Below are 16,778 nucleotides of genomic sequence, written 5' to 3' on the forward strand. Positions count from 1 at the left end.
GTTGTATAAAATTATTACTTTGAAGAACAGTTTATTTTTCTCAGTACTAATTTTGGAGACAGCTGGGAACGTTTGTATTGGTTCCAGCATCAATGTTGTCAGAAATGCGGACATAAGGAGGGGAGAACATAAAAGATAAGCTTGCACTGGGATTTGCTTTATAGCCATTAATGAACACTGTTTGGAAAATGTTTACCTAAGAAAAGCAGACTGCACATTATTTAGACAAACTTCATAACAGCCTGAAAAAAAGAAAAGGAGGAAAGAAAGGAAGTTTTAAATAAAACTGCACATGAAAGGATATATTTAGTCAGAGCTCACCATTGTACTGTACTATGTACAAATGGTAACATACTCATCAGTATGTGAGGAATGTTGTTTTAGGCTTTTCTAATTTAACAAACTGGCCAAGATCCCCTTCAGTTTGCTAGGACAGAATCATATCTGTGATGTAGCACAATAACGTATATGTTTTTTTTGCTAAAACTGGGTAAAAAAAAAATTGCCCCAGAGAATACTTATGCATAATACTTCCACATTGTACCAGTCCCTTTCAGTTCCTTCTTTAAAAAAGAAATAAAATAAGCTACTTGCCATAAATTGCACAAAACAGTCCAACTGAAATCAGCTTAATTAAACCATAATACATTGCAAGTAAATGTGCATCCCCTAAGTATTCCATTGGTAGAGAAATGTGTAGCGCACAACAGCCAAAAGTTAGCATTACCATTTTCACAAACCCAGAAAGATTATTGCCCAGTTAGGGCAACCTCCCCACTGGTGCCGCAGGCCCACACACCTTTGGGCAAGGAAGGGGTCCCACTCACCGGAGGTGCCCGTCTCGCTGCAGTCTGGGAGCCAACAAGGCAGCCAGAACAGAACTGCTGCCTTCCCTGGCATACAGCACAAGCATGTGGCTAAACAGAGAGCCAAACTTAATATGTGTTGGCATTCATTTTTATATATGTACATACAAATTACATTAATATTTTACATACATGCAAAACCACTCATATAATTTCCTTTTATATATACATCCATACATATAATCCGAATGAATGCACCTGTAATCACAAACTGGACCAAGACTAAAAGCATACAAGAAGGATATAATCTCTTCAACAGTGGGATTCATTTTTCAGGACTTTGTCATCCCAGAGGCAGCATATTCTTGCCTGACCTGGGAAACAGTCTGACCATGTTGTTATCTGGGACAACTGATTTTGAGGGGAGAGCTAATGTGCTCTAAGACAGAATACACAAGCATCAGAGCAGTTGAATAGGAACTGGCACCTGCTGGAAGATTCATAGATCAATTCTAGTTTCTGCGAGATGGTGGCTTCTCCAGTTTTCTTCCTGCTCTTCCCAGAAGTGGGCCAAAATCCTCTCTGAAATTCTCCAAATACTATTGTTCTCAATGGTGTTACAAAGGTGCACCTTTCCTTACTTCTGTATAGGACTGGCATTAGCCTCAAACTTTAACTAAACCTCTGCTAAGATAAAAATTAATAATTTCATTATAAAGTTATTCTAAAATAATTTAGTGTGTCAGGCAAGAGTCTATCTTTGGTTATAGTATCAGTTGAAGTATAATTGACAAAGTAATTCACACCAGGCAAATTTTTCTACATATGTACAGTTCACAGAAAGAACTCAAGATTCCCTGCAACTCATTTGTTATTAGTAGCTATTTAGAGAATCATTACAGATCTAGAGCACATTGCCAGCTTATTTGAATCTTTCAACTGACACGCCCAAATCCTTCTCCTCGGAGCTGCTCTCAAGCTATTCCCTGCCCAACCCGTATCTGTGCTTGGGATTGACCCAACCCAGGTGCAGGACCTTGCACTTGGCCCTGCTGAACTTCATGAAGTTGGCATAGGCCCATCTCTCAAGCCTGTCCAGGTCCCTCTGGATAGCATCCCATTCAAGGGAAGCTAATATTAAAGAGTATGAACACAATCAAAGACAGTTTGCTTAAAAGTGCAAACCTATTTGCAGAGTTTTTGTTTCCTATATCAAGCTTATATTGAAACCGCCATAGTTTGATATTGAATAAAAAATAAGAACTCTTCAGTTTGCAGTAAAAAATACTTCACTGAACTCATACTTACATTCTGTTAATACTGATATCAGTTACGCTTTCAGAAAAATTATTTCTGGGACATTGGTTATGTGATAAAAATGTGAGGAGCAAGAATTATCAAAGAAAAATTCAACTGTTATAACCCTGTGCCCCAGTACACACATATATTTAAAAGTAGTTTAAATATGTTATTTGGTTCTGTAATTAAGACTCCTCAAAAAACTGAGAAGAAAAAAACAAGCAGATATCAATCTAATAATATTCTTCATATGTCTTCAGAAAAGCAGTGACGATCTTAAGGCAAGGTTTTGAAAAGGGTAGTGCTACTTCTACTTTGAAGTTCAAAAACTGTTATGTATCAAATTTGACTGTGACATAAAAGTCTCCTTTGTAGAACATAAGCCAAATTTATTCGCACTTTAAACTCTGCTAGTATGTTGTTTGCTGGAATGTGACCTTTGTCGAACTGTTTCTCAAACATCATTCCAGTAGCTGCTTTTTGGACAACTCCCAGGCAGTCTGCCTACCTGTCTGCTGTACTGCTGCAGTACAGCACTGTGCTCTAGGCGGTATTTTTCTCTTCTGGCAAACACACGTGACTTTCAATTTTTGCAACCATTTGTAGTCCACTGACAGATTCATCGACCAGGAAAGTTCATGCCTCCACCATGCTGCCCAAATAGGCTCCGTTTGTTTTGTTCTGTTTTCAGCTGGGCTTCTACCTGACCTCCAATATTGTAGGAATCATTTTACATCTGCAATTAAATGCTGGAGTAGTTATTTGTAGCTTGCAATTGTCCCCATTTAGAAGACTAACAGCCCAATTGCAATGCTTCTAAATGGGTGCAATTGCAAGTTCAAACTGTTGGGCCCACTTGTAATTACGGGCACAAAATTGGGCTCACTTGTATCAGAGGTTGCTGCAGGAGACCACCAACTAAAGTAATGGTTCTTTCCCTGGTTGCTATTTTGTAGTGGTTTGTTACAGGATGAGAAACAAAAGGAAAAATCTCTTAGTGGGGCAACAGAAGAAATAAATATCTTTAAAAAAAAAATTTGAGACTACAAAGTGATCAACTGGACACCTGATACAAATGGTCGTAACTGTCTAACACCCGATCGTCCATTTCACACGCAGTTTTATGAATGAGCTTTGTTCCCTTTCATGGCTTTTCTCTTATCGAGGCAAGCAGCAGTCAGAGGACTCTGGCCCACGTACCTGACACAAGGACAAACAAGCTGCAGGATGCCTCTGCCATTTTAATCTATCTGTTGCACCAACCACTGTCTTCCTTCTCTCCACTTGAAGGAGGCTGATCCAGAAAACACAAGCTAGAAGTTTGTCCTCTCACATGGTCAAACTGCAGCTACAGTATGACTGCTGTCCCAGAAATTGCATCTCACTCGTCCTAATCCATGTCAGGAGAAATTTGCCACTGTTTTTTCCTCACTGATCACTTCCCCAGGTAAAAGCTCCCTTTTGGTGCCACCATAATCTCTTGTGCATATTTGACTCTCTGCCCAAAGCATATTGCAGGTCTAATGGTTAGAGCTCAACGTTATAAGCGTGTACACCCAGGTACACACACGTGAGGTGCTTTATCAGCCCTTCATTACCGCATTTGAACACTACGGCACAACTGAAACAGCTCTGCTGCATCCACACGAATTACTTCATAACAGTCTACTCAAACCAGCACTCCTAATCAGCTGCTGAGCATGTCAAACCACTGCTGTTCAGCTCATCTGCTGATGACATGAGACACATCTGGGCAACAGAACAAAGGGAATATTCTAAACATGCTTATGCTAAGAGGAGAATTAATATTCATCCCCAAAAGGTGCAACTGCCAGCCCAGAACAGTAAATACAATTGACTACCCTACAGCACTAAAGTCTTGGGGACCAGATTCTCCTAAATCCATCACAAACTAGATTACATCTAGTGAGGATGTGGCCATTGAATCCAATACTCAGGTAAAACAAAAATATATTTAAATACAACAGCATCTTTTTCAGCATCACTTGCACTGCAGAGTGCATCTTTTTGTTTGCGTAGATTCAACAAATGATATTTTAATGTACATACATAATTTATACAGCAAGCAGTAGACTTGGCTGAATGAATGTCAGCCATTGAAGATCCAACATGGTGCATTTTCACGCTTATTACTTGGTACAATAGCAAAGAAGGAAGCATTTAACATATTTATGAACTTGAAATCCCTCTCAAGTCCCACAGTATGGGACTATCACAAATGTTATCACATTTTTTCTTCTATATTCATGATAATAAGTTAAGGACTTATGTATTTTTCAATCTAAAAAAGGTTTACTTACTATCTATGCTATTCTTGGAAAATTCTGAAATTTACCTAGAGAACTTTATTTCTATAACTTGCCCATAATTCCTGCTTATCTGACATACAGTAGATAAGATGCATTGTGTTTCGCACTCCGATATTCTAATGCATCCAACTAATTTCTGCATATCCTGCTTAAAATGATAATGACTTGATGAAAAATAATTCCAGTGATTTCATCACCATTTTACCAATGTGTCAATGGTAGAACAAAATTGCCATTGTCCTATTTAAAAATAGCCACAGCACTTTTTTTTTTTTTTAACATCTTCAGTATAAACTTTAAATTGCAAGTGTGCCTGATGATTGGAAAGTAATGGGAATTAAGACTCCATGATTCTGTTCTTGGCCCTGCTATTCTTAAGGGATATTTCACTGAGTGCATTAATTAGCTTTTAAGGTTTCCTATTACTGTGGTTGCTCCCATAAGCAAGTCCTTGATCTTAGACAGCAAGAACAAAATTCATTTCATATCAGCGTAATTGCCTCCAATTATCTAGAGCCACCTAGAATTACCTAGTGACTAGAATCAGATGTGCTTATTTCTTTCCATCTGCCTTAAATGCGGTTAAGACGCAGGGATTTATGTTCAGAGGAAGACATCTCTGCAGCCGCTCTGTAAAGTTAAACTTCAGAGATGAATTACATTCCCATTTCCAGTGCTGAGAGGCCTTTGCCTCCCATTGATTTCAGGAGGAGTCGCCTGTGCTTAACGTCCAAACTAGCGCAGCCCCATTTGCTGGCCAGCTCCGTGCTCTGCACCTCCCATCGCTCTCATTAGGCACCTGGAATCTGACCTGTACCACAGAGCAATCACTGCTGCTGCAGTTTGCGATGGCGGCACATCCACCCTGCTGAGATAAAGCACCTGTTTGGACCTCTTTGACTCTGAAGATTCACTGGAGAGGAGAACCCAAGTGTTTCTGGAGAGTGGGGAGGAAGAAAATCAGCCTTTCAACAGGCCATTGTTAGGTTAGTAGTATAATATAGTCATTTTTTGTCTTTGACAACTGATTTGTGCAAGGTAGAGGCACTATAGGTGACAGCAGGTTAGTATGTCCTATGTCCCCAACAGTCTACTTGAGGTAGAAAAGATAAACAGAAGAGGTGATGCCCAAAAGCACCTGGTGACAAGGTGGTCCCTCGCTCCTGGTGGGTGGAAGGTCCCTAAGGCACTTTCAAGCTGGTTTGCTTTGCTTTTTATTTTCCTGATTGTTCAGTAATAAAAAAGGCAAGGAAAAGGGGAAAAAAAAAAAAAAAAGCCTTTAAAGAACTGAGGCTTTGAGCTTTATTTCCATTTCCTGGGCTAGTGAAACCACCCACTAGCTTACATTGCCCTGAGGCATCATCTTCCCTGAATTCATCCTCACAGGACACCATTGCTTACAGTTTTTCTATTCTATATAAGTTCTTTCAGTGCCCTCATCACTGCAGTAACTGAGTGCCTTCCAGTAGTGCATTATGTGATGTGACTAACATCTGTGATAACCAAAGCAGGAGGGAAAAACAGTTAAGAACCCAGTAACTTTCCCCCTACGTCGCAGTTCACTTTCCAACACTAATAACTTTCTCCCTGTGAATACACAGCTAGATTGTTGTGGTCACGTTTGCAGCAGATCACCAATGTATCATTCTCTCCAATGCTGAATTTCTCATGTAAATAATACAGCGCAGGGATCATTCTCCTTTATTTCTTTCACTGAAGCGCCAAAGGGTGGGAATTATTCTTAGCGATTCATTTGTATTTATCAATTTGACTATATTTAACTATTTTAACGAAATCAGTCACGACCACAAAAACATGGTAGGCGAGTTAGTCTTAACCAGTGGCATTAGGCACATGCTTCAGCAAAAAATCTGCATAAGAGACAACATTTAGCGCTCGCTGCTGGTCTTAGGAGAAATTTTTAGTACTAGACTCCGGTACTGAAAGCTTAGGGTGGAGGTTAAAGGGGCACTGTGTTCCCCAGCAGTGACAACTGAGTATCTCATTGAGAGGGAACACGCATATGGGAACAATATGCCTGCAGATCTTTAAAAAGTATGCAATTGCTTTGCCAGAGCAATTGATATGTTGGGGAAGAAACATTGCCGGGCAGGTGCTGCTGTGAGATGACCTCACACTCAGGACCAAGAGTGAAACATGGGGTCAAAGGTCAAGTGTGACTTTGTTAGAACTAAAAAATATGGTCACCTCCCAACTGCTGTACACCTTGCAGCAATCATCACCACAGAATGTCACTTGGTTTGTGAGTTTAGCCACTGTTTAGTTGCATGAGACAAAGAAATTTCAGTTATCAGTCTTCTGATTGCATTAAACATTTTGTTAAGAAATGCTGCAATATATACACAAGTTCAAAACAACATTCTTCTTAGGTGTCTTAAGGGTGCTTGTCCAGTGGGATCATGAGAAGAGTGTCACAATAGCAACTAGAAAGTGATTGTAAATAAACAATTAAAAATTCAAACATCATTTTGGCATTTGTACTCATTCTACACAGACATTGCCCGAGAGACCATTATCCTGCTACTTCAGAGAAATTCTCCCTGGCTCTAAAAAGCACTAATAGAAAGTGAAGAATTTAGGACTGGAGAATGAGAGCAGAGGAAGATTTTGTACTTGGTTTTTTGTTGTTTTTTTTTTTATTTCCTCCAGGTTCCAGGTTTCAAAACCACAGATTTCAAAACCACCCAGTTACTAATTGACCTAGATTAAAACATTACATGGGGAATATTGTAGAGAAAATTGAGAAGGCTTTACTGATTAAAAATTTCCTTTCTTTTTCTCCTCAACTACTTTTTCTGCTGACATTCCAGAAGATCCCAGAAAGTTTTATGAAATTTATACAAGCATTCCTGGAAAGATTGCAGAAGATGATTAAGAGCTTTTGCAGTAGAAGCACAATACCACAATTAGGATGGGAAACGGAGAGCCCTAGACTTGATCTTGCCTCAAGCAACATGTCCAATAGCAATGAATGCAACACGGAAAGAGGGACAGAGCACAGATGTTCAGACCAGAAGACAAGCCAAGACTTAAAAGATCAACGGCTACAAGACATTTCATAGAAAGCATGCTGTCTCATTGCTCTGTGAGCATTACCATTCAAGACAATGCAGACTCTAATTTAAACAGTCAGAGGGAAAGATCCTTACGCTAGATGCCAGTTGGCCACGACAACAATTATGCATCGCTGTTCTGGCAGTGTTCACTATGGTAAACTGCACTGTGAAGGCAACTATCCCAGAGAATCTGCCACCCCAAAATAAAGAACAAATGAAAGAATTCACCAATAAACTTCCAAGGCCACAAAGCCAGAAGGAGAGTCGAGGAAAACTGTAGTAGCATGGTCAAAGGGAAGTGGGAACAGACTGCCACCTCTATGGAGTTTGCCCTGCCACGGCTGCACTCCAGGGGCTCTGCTGTGGCCTCCTGGCCAAGTCTGGAGTGCTACACGCCACCACTGCCATGCTAACATGTACAAACCAAGGTTGCCTTGTGGGTGGCCAATGGAGAGGTACATGCATACACAGGACAAAAATATTTGTACGAACATTGGGAAGTACTAGAAAACTCTTGAATTTAGCATTTCCAAACTCAGCCTACAAGATCCCAGCCTAGCATTCTGCTACTGGAAAGTCACAGGATGTAAGGACGAAGGAGGAGGGATCTCAACCTGATGGCTATCACTTTTATTTCTAATACAACACAAAAAGAGAGGGTAAGATGTTCAGTCACACATGCAGATTTTCTCTTATTACTATATCCATTACTGAGATACATAGGATAAAGTAATTGAGCAAGAACATACCTACAACACGAAGCCAAGAGAAGTCACTGAGTACGTGACCTATGCTTTAATGGGTGTGACACTAAGGTCAGCAGAATCAGGGGGAAATCTCACACAATTTTTATGGCTGCAGCAGTAAGGTAAACTCAGTATAATCAATGGTTTAGAGCAATGGCCACGAACTTAGGAAAACTGGCCCATCTCTCTGTAACACATGTGTTTAATCTTATATTTAGTCCACTGCACAGCAATAAGATTTTCATTTGCCCCATGAGTACTGTGATGTTTTTGTCCATATACCAGTCATATAGCAATTTTATTGAAACACGTCTTTGTAACACTCCTTATCACAGTGCAGCCTAGCAGAATGCATTGTGTGCCTCAAATTTTGGTGCATGCAACTCTGGACTTAATATTTAGGGGATATTGCTAGATACAAGCATATCTAGCAATCAACTGCTTGATGTTTTTGTATGATAGATGTTCCAAAGATGGAAGGATGTTTACAGAAGTGTCAGACAAAGTCTGAACATTTAAAGAGGAACAGGTCTATCCCTGCATCTCAGGACATAACCAGTTGCTTCATGGAAAAAGCCTCTATATTTGAGTACCTCAGAAGTTTCACCCTACCCATCCCAATATTCATCCCTACTATAAAGCTCCTCCAGTGAATAAACATGCCACCCATCCAGTGAAAATTTAATCCAAACAAAAACCTTGGTCATAATCACTATCTGAAAGCATATCTCTTGGTGGTTTCTTTATCCATCTGTCAGTATTAGCAATGGTGCATAATGGCCGAAAGCTGTTTAGTTAAATGAGTATTCTAGCACATTATAAGGTGTGGGCTATGTACTGGGACTATGCACTTCAGAAAAAAAAAATACATTGCATTCACACTTCTGCTTGCCCTGTGCGTTGTGCTATTATCATCATCTCCAAGTGAAGATAGCTTGACACCAGCAAATCTGCGTGCAAGTAATTTTCTCATATTAAAATCTCCTGCTTTAGCAACAGAAATCAGACCTTCTGCAAGTTACTGTAATATGTTGTGTGGAATCCGTGAGGTGTGACCTAATATCTGTGATACACAACAGTTACCAAGGCTGGCACATCAGCCTGCATGTGCCAGATGATGCTGTACTTCTCCCAGCTATGCTTTCTTCCAGGATTTCTGCATTAAAGAAGCAGACAAGATAAGCACTGGCCATGGAGTCGGAATACCCTTGAAGGCATTCAGGACAAATCCCAGAGTTTATTTCCTGTACTTCCAATCCTCAATGGCATTTCATCTGGTTTCTTTCCACAGTCAGTGCCTCTGTAACACCAACATCATTCCCTCCTGCAGACCCTTACACCTTTTTGGTTAGCTCAGAGAGTAATGCTGATCTTTCCCCACCTGGGCTGCAGCTATCACGCGGTGCCTGTCATTCCCATACAGATCAAAAAAGGATTTTGCAGGCTGTTGTCCTTGATCCATGCCTTATATGTCTGTGTTACATAAATGCCTCAGCTGAGAGCTGCCCACTTAAAAGACACCATCATAATCAACCCAAAAGCTCCAGGGACAAGTGGGGAGACAAGTGGGGCACTGCTCAGTCACGCCTCCAAGACAGAGTCCCAGTTACCATGCCATCAGCAATGCTTCCTGCAGCACCTGGCACTTTTGCTAGAGATTACCTACCCAAATAGTGACCTAATCCAACTCTGCATAACTCACAAGCCGACAAGACAGTACTGTATGTGCAAACATACGGGTTTCTTCTTCCAAGGGAATTCAACATGGTTAACAAATTCTACACTCCAGGTACTCTTCATCCTACAGCTGCAACTGCTAGCACTTTTATAAAGCTGTCTTAATTACCAGTGACCCTGTGCTCTTCAAATGCATCAGCAGTACAAGGGATGATTCAGGATGACAGGGTCACAAGCAGTGGGAAAGAATGTCTGATCCATGCCTCGTTTACATACATCTCTAGCTCGTAGTCTGTTTCCCCTAGATTTAAAATAAATCTCAATGTGAAAAATGTTGTTTTGATAGAATTTAAGGAGGCTTGGGTCTATCACTCTTTTATTAAAGTTTTGGCAGGATCAGATCTGTATAAGACATAAGCACCAGAACAGAGTATGTAAAATCAAGGATTTGTGACTCCCAGAGGCTGGTAGGTTGGTCTTCTGCAGAACTCTGCTCTGCAAGGAGGCTGAACAGCACAAACCAGGTAGGGAAGTGCTACCTCTGTTCTGTGCGTGGGGAACCTTAGAAAGGGAAGGTTTTTCAGCTTCAGTGTAAAGTTAACTAATGCCTCTAATTTGTCTTTTTAGATTTCATCTAGATTGGAAAAAATGTTCCTAACATCATGTTAAAAGCTGATAAAGACAGATGAGAACTGTGAGCTGACACAAAAATCCAGTGTCCCAATTCTTCATTGCTAGAAATCTCAATGATCTCTAGAAGACTCCTCCTATCACTGAGAACTTGTATATGATGGCAACACTTTCGGAAGAGTCAAGACTACAACTACTTAGACAAGTGCTTTTCTCTCCCCACCCAGTCCACCACCAGTCATGCCCTATTCAACAAATAAACAAGCTGGAGTTATTACATACTACTTTTACCGCAGTCAATAATTTAGAAATTATTTACTGTGTACACAGTCACTTTGCTAAAAAAAAAAAAAAAAAAGCTTCTATACAACATGTGAAATAATCTAATTACTCCAAAACCAAGATGCCTGAGACATCTACCGTGTATCTCCAAAACGTGATCTTGTACCCTCCTCTGTTCTTAGAGTCCAAGTTTCATGAAATTCAGAACATTTTAAAATAAAATGTAAGAAAATAGTTCAATCTTGTTTTTTAATTCATAAATCTAAATTTATTCCTAACTAAATTCATAAATCTTAAATCATAATTTTTTTACTTAAACAGAGATAATCCTTAGCATGCCTCTCTTTATAGTGACATAACTTAAGTCAAATAAATTCTCTAAAGAAACAGGAAAAGATGACAGACTTTCTCCTCCTGTGTAAAGATAAGAAGTCTGAAGGAACTTACCAGAGAAGTTAAAGTGATTCTGCCATTGATCATATGAAGTTAATTACAGAAGAAAAGCTAGAGGCCCCAGTCCTACAAGGACTTAAATGTCTGCTCAACCATGTTGCCATATACAGTCAACTAAATCAACAGCCACGGACACATAGAGAAAAAACTTAAATTTTTGAGAAAATTTGTCCTTTGTCAGTGTTGTTTTTATCCAATTTTTGCAGACTGCTTAGACAACCAAGGGAAAGAAAGTATTAAAAATTAGCTGTAAAACCACCAAAATATAAAAAATAGAGGGAAACACCAAGTATGCACAGTACTTATGTAACTTACTTCTTTTCTAACTCTTTTTAGAGCTACCTGAATTTCAAGCGCATTTTGCTCCTCTGTCTTCATAACCTCATCTAAGCTCTTATTTAAAGCTATTAGGTGGCCACTGAAAGCACTGAGGGTTTTTGATAACAGCACCAGGTGCAAGAATGACATCAGAGCAACCTGTTTGCTGTGATAAGAATCCAGTCTTTTCCAAAGCTTTCTGTCAGTCACTTATTTCTTCACCCACTGTGACAACGGGATTCTTTTTTGTAGCACCCAATTTCTGTAACATCATATTATTTTAGCTGTGATAACTACAACTCTCTTCAATATATATGCCCATATTGCTCCTAAGTCTGCCAGGTCTGTGTATAAAAAATGAAGACAGATAAACTTTAAGTGAGCACAAAGCAAACAACCTGTTTTGGTTTTGTGTTTTTTTTATAGAACTGCTTGTTTTCTTTTGTCTACGGTTTCCTCTAGACAATGGAAACATGCAGAGGGCAGTTCGATCAAAGCAAAAGGGAAGAGCTCATGATGCCTATATTAAATTAGTAACTCTTTTTCCATTCCTTTTAAAATAGAAATTGTGCATGACCAACAGATTCTTTTCTCCTTGGGAAAGTCTGAGGACATACCAATGGGACATACATGGTGGCCAGACTCTGAGACATCAAAGGACACTCCAAATGGCCATACTATCTTTGCCATAGTCCCAGAGCACCCAAAAACAAAACAAAGAAAAAATAACAACCGAATCGAACAAACTTTGTGTATGTTCATCTCCAGCACATCAATCCCATGTTAACATTATCAAAACAATGAAAATAAGGGGCCTGCTAAGACCACAATCGTTCACATGGAAAGTAGAGGAGCTTTCATTTTCCAACACAGGCAACTCTGAAAAGTGCTCAGATTCACCTGCACCTGCCTGTCACTTACTTTGCAAAACACCACAGAAATGGAGATTTCATAAAGCTTCGATACTGCTCTAAAACCAAGCCTTCCCCCCGACCCCTGAAAAAAAAAAAAACCCAGCAAGTTTTTCTGCAGTGTGAGACCAGTTACAGGACAGCTTTCATACACAAATAGCTCACCTAGCTATGGTGAAGACAAACAGCAGAATTAAAAGACCCTGAACTCCAGCAGGTCAGCAGAATGAGATGAAAGAGCCCCCATCCAGAGCACCCGTATTGTCCATGTTTTAATCCTGCATCCCAGACCCATACAGCAGACTCTATGTGTTACCAGTGGACCACGCTCCCCCTGTTCCCTCCTCTCTCAGCTAAATAAATACATTCGCTCTCAAGCAGGAACTATAAAGTGCAGCTGTGAGCAACCTGCCAGTCCCACCACACACCCAAGCCCAGCAAACTCTCTATTCCTTCTGCAGCTTCTGACTCTGGAGCCCATCTGCACCTCTGCTGCCCCTGCACTGTGACCACCAGCACCACTCATGGGTGTCTACTCTGCTCCCCTCGCATGGCCCCAGCTGAGCACTCCTGTGCTGCCTCACTGCCACCACTGGGGAGCACAAAAGGAAAGTGGGGCTTACTCATATCTGCCTGGTTTACATTTAATAATCTTGAAGGTTTTGCTGATCCCTAAGTGTTACTCTTCACACTAGCATCAGTCTGAATACACAGAACAGAGCAATCCCTAAAGAAAAAGATGTGTCACTGTCAAACATTTAGCATTAATGCACTTATCAAAAATGAATTTAGGGTTCTGCCTCACTTCATTCTTCAAAATCTGGTTTGATTTTCCAGCCTCCCCCCTCTGCCTAGCTTCTCACCCATTAAAAGTAAAATAGCATTTATTTTTCAGCTCTGCTTTCTCCAGACAGATTTGGCTCCCTCCAAAGTCTCTGTGATTAAACACACAGTAAACAGTTGTCAGGCCAAAATTCTCTAAGCCTGTGACTTTTTTTTTATGCCAATAAATCCCACTGCACCTTTCCTTTCAGCTGCCCTCAATTTCCTTCACTCTTTTAAGGCTGTCACGTGCATCTGGACCTGGCTCCCTCTTCCAGTGCAATATTCTCATTCTTTTTTGGATTTCTCTCTGAAAACCTGCAGACCATGAAGACTATGTTTTCTGAAATCTTTGAAGCAATCTAAAAATTTGATCACTTTTACTGTTGGGTTTTTTTTGTTTTGGTTTGGTTTTTTTGGCAGAAAATCTCCAACTGAAAAAAAATCTGCTTAAAATGGCAAAAATATTGGTTTCATTCTTCTTGTCTAAAAAGAGAAAGCTGAAACACAATGATAAGTTTTAAATGATGGATAAAATAACATTTTGTTTGAAACATGTAGGCCAATCTGAAATCAAAGGGCTGACTGCATTTGGCCAATCTGTGATGCAAAAAATAAAAAATAATAAAAAAACACACACATCATCAGCTGGCATGGAAGCCGCAGATCTACAGCTTGTGAAAGGTAATACAATTTTGGGGTATCTTTTTGTTCCAGCAGAAGATCTCTTTCACAATGTGTCCAGTACATCTGTGTTTTCTCTCATTTGAGCCAGAAGCACCATGGGGCAGACACAGTCTTTCTCAATATATTTCTCTAAGCAAGTACTTTTTTTTTTCCTGTGGTGCAAAATACAACAAAAAGTGACATGGTATATTCTGGTCATTTATTACAGAGGAATTTAGAGGTAGTAAATAATAAAATTTTATTAAACGGAGACAAGCAGGGTGAGTATAAATGTGTGCTCTAATTCCCTCTTTTTCCTTGCTCACCAGATCATTACTCCACACAGCCGTTAGGAGAATGAAAGCTTTTGAAATAAACAAAGTGCTGCTGTCAAAAGCAGAATAGTCTAAAGTGCAGAAATTATAAGAGTAAATGGAACTGGAATTACCATGGGGATAGGAAGGAGATAAAATGTGTATCTAGCAGAATTTGGGGTCTAGCCAGACATGTATTTTGCAGCAGCTATGTCACAGAGACAGATTGCTGCCCATTGCTCTTTGCTGCCCCTACTGATCTCCTGGCTGTGTGAGCGCTGCCTGGCTTATTTCAGTCAAAAGAGTTCAGGTTAGTTTAGATAAACAGCAAGTCTTCACTAATCTAGTGCATTTTTAACAAAATTGGTTAGAGGAAGCTTGCATGAGCAGTGCTAGTAGCAGCATTGCAGGGATTTGGGACTGCTGATAACCACCCAGAGACAGGCTGCGGTTACTAATATCTTCCACCAGCACAGCTGAAGCTGGAAGAGCACATCTGTTCACCTCCTGAAGAGGACTAGATTTCTGGTCTGCTAATCCCATTTTCCACTACATATTCAGTCAAAATAGCCAATAAGTGACTGGAGATCCCTCTGTGCTCAGGGTTTCTTCAGTAGCATTAATTTGGCAAAAGTAGCCAAAGAGAAAAGTGAACGTTAGTGTTTGGAGCCTGATCAAAACAGGATGTTTAAACAGCATAGGAGCACAGAGCTCCACTGTGTCTCATCTTTTACTGCTCTTAATACTGAGTCCTTAAGTCAGGCATCTCCATGCAGCTTTAATTTAGTCAAGGGCCAAGCAGCTATGAATTAAGGAGCCATAGGGCTGGGGCTTCCAGCAATCTGTTCCCTCCCAAATGTCCAATTAGAAGAGATAACACATTTAGATATAAATTCCTGGCAAGAGCCGAGGATGAGATTTTGCTTGAATCAACAATGTGGTCAACAGTTGAGAATGATATGTGAAAATAATGTAAGACAAAGATCTGAAATGTTTAAACAAGAGATCAGTTATGGGCCTCTCAGAGGTGGTAAAGGTAAATTATTAAAAGAATTTATAATTACATTCATGCCTAATTATTAATAAACAAGGATGGGTAACAGATGCTGCAGCAGATTTACACTTCCTAAGGAAACAAGAAGAATTATAGAAGAAAATCAAGATCAGCAAAATGATTAAATCAGGAAACTGGAGTGTCTGTAGATGTCAAAAAAAAATGTTTTATCAAACTATTTGGGAGGAAGCAGTCAAAAAAAAAAAAGGAAAGAGATTCCTTTTCAGATCTTAAAGGCACTGATAGATTGAAGAAGGCTGACACAACACACATTGTGAAGAGAGAAATAACAGAAGTTTCAAGAAGCTGAAAACCAGGATCAGATTCAGACCAATGTGGTAACCTCCTACTAAAGTCATTCTATTGACTTCAGCAGCATAAAAAGAGTTGCACGTAAGAAGAAATTGATATCTTGTTATTTTTACCGTATGGAATAACCCAGATTAAGATAATAGAAGCATTATTGGAAAAGTTTAAATTGTATTACTTAAAAGAATTAACAACAAACAGCAGAATAGAGATCGAGCCAAGTAAATCTGACTGAAAACATTAAAGGAGTAACAGTGGGGCAACAATTCCCTAATTTTGTCCCAGATGAGATCTGGGGAAATATCAGTACAATATTCAGCACCGTTCTGATTAGCAAATAGGGTGCCTGAGAGAGAAATGAATGAATTGGCTTTGATTGCTAAGACAAGAAACATTTGAAAATGGAGGGAAGAACCATGAAGATTTATATTTGTAAGAATATTTATTTTTTTATTTATGACCTGGAAAAAAAATCATTGCTGAAGAAATTACTGACATTATTACAGATACAAGCAATAAGACTGACAGATGAAAATGTGAAGTGACAACAGAAATTTGCTCGTACTAGAAAACATAACCAACTTATAAAATGGTGGAAACCAAATCTTGTGACATTAAAGAAAAGTGCTTCTTTAATGTGAAACTAGAAACTACCTAACATGAAAAGGAAATAAATGGAACATGACAAAAATCTTCTACCCTTTTTTTTTTTTTTCCCCAAGTTCAGGATTTTTTTTTCCCCTCCAAAAAAGGAAAGTACTTAGACTTTCAAAGACAGCTACAATAGCCTCATAAAAAAGAACACTAATAATACTGTATAGCATACAGGAAGGCATACTCAGCATCTCTACCTGCCCTTACTTAAACAAATATGTTACAAAGCTACATTTAGGTGAAGCCCATTTGGCACTGCAATTTCATCAGCAAGAGCAATGAAGTCACTTTCTGGTTCATCAGCATAACAGCACAGACTGGCCAGGGTAGAAGCAGTGCAAGTCAACGGGTATTGTCGGTTTTTAATTGTGGTGCTATCACAGTCAGAAGGCATTAGGTCCTCCACAGACTCAAAAGCAGAATGTAATGA

The sequence above is a fragment of the Numida meleagris genome, chromosome 4 (genome assembly GCF_002078875.1).
Source record: "Numida meleagris isolate 19003 breed g44 Domestic line chromosome 4, NumMel1.0, whole genome shotgun sequence".
In the NCBI taxonomy this organism is placed as follows: Eukaryota; Metazoa; Chordata; class Aves; order Galliformes; family Numididae; genus Numida; species Numida meleagris.